Genomic DNA, 1042 nt, shown 5'->3' on the forward strand with positions numbered 1-1042 from the left:
AGGAAGGCAGGTAAGTATTATATCCACAGGTGGGAGGCCTTACTGTGCGAAGGATGATCCACGGCACGGAGGTGAGTCCAAAGGTAGGTATTTTCCAGTAACAGGTTGGCAGATTCTCCAGGAGGCAGTAGGTAAGTATCCCTCACGAGGCAGACAGACAGGCACAGGCAAATAGATAGGTAACTTATCTCCGAGGCAGGTGTCCACAGCAGACCAGACTGGGTCCACGCAGGTTAGGTAGTCCTAGGTAGGTAGAAGCACGAAAAAATACAAAAAGCTCAGAAAGGGTTCACTCAAAAAGCTCGTAATTCACAAGAGGCTTAGCACATTACCACAGAGGCAAAACAATGCTCCAGCGCTGGTCTGGTTCCCACCACGGCCTTAAGTACCAGCTGCCTTCTGATGAGCCTGATCTGCCACAGGTGTAGAGGGGGTGACGAGGAGCTGCCAATCAGCCATCGAGACGGCCCACTAGGAAGTACCAAAAATACTAAACCTCCAGAATCACCACATACACAAAAGGTATTCATCCTGTTTTCTAGTGATGAATGTCCGACATTGTTACATCTATAAAGAAATTTGTTTAAAGTGTTCATAAATGTTGTTTCATGTACAGAATGCAAAACTTTATGGTAACAGAACAATTAACAGATAGTGATCCATATCCAGAGGATAATGAACAGAACCCAAAGTAGCTAGGATTTTGCAACACAGTTCAGGAGCACCAAGAACACTTTACTTCGGTCAGCAGAGTTGCTGAGGATGAGGGGGTACCCAACTATCTCTTGTAGGAGAAGTATTTGGGCTGACCACTGTCCTCTGCAGAAAACTACTTATAAATACTTCACAAATCTTCACAAGGAAAAACTAGACTTGCCCTTTAAGTTCACAGTTCCACCTTTCAAGTTTTAAAATAACACCGAGCTGAACTGTGACACCAGTGTTCATGTTCAAAAGGCTTCTTCTCTCACAGTTTGTTAATGCATTTTTTTTCTTGTCATGGTCCATCTTCTCTTTTTCTTATTCTGTTTTTCCCTCTATA

General features: G+C 43.8%; 1 long non-coding RNA gene across 2 annotated transcripts in view; it reads right to left on the bottom strand.

Moving 5' to 3' along the window:
* The window catches only part of LOC112450643, a 15807-nt gene extending 15435 nt beyond the window's left edge, over positions 1 to 372 (bottom strand). Inside the window, exons 1-2 of one of the 2 annotated variants that reach the window (XR_005232559.1) lie at positions 333 to 372; positions 44 to 243 (exon numbers count right to left, since the gene is read on the bottom strand). This is a non-coding gene — a long non-coding RNA (uncharacterized LOC112450643). Of the gene's footprint in view, positions 1 to 43 lie in introns of both variants that reach the window. The other variant, XR_003039322.2, reaches the window with a different exon arrangement.
* Positions 373 to 1042: the final 670 nt, after the last annotated feature.

This window comes from Kryptolebias marmoratus, linkage group LG20, assembly GCF_001649575.2.
Source record: "Kryptolebias marmoratus isolate JLee-2015 linkage group LG20, ASM164957v2, whole genome shotgun sequence".
Lineage (NCBI taxonomy): Eukaryota > Metazoa > Chordata > Actinopteri > Cyprinodontiformes > Rivulidae > Kryptolebias > Kryptolebias marmoratus.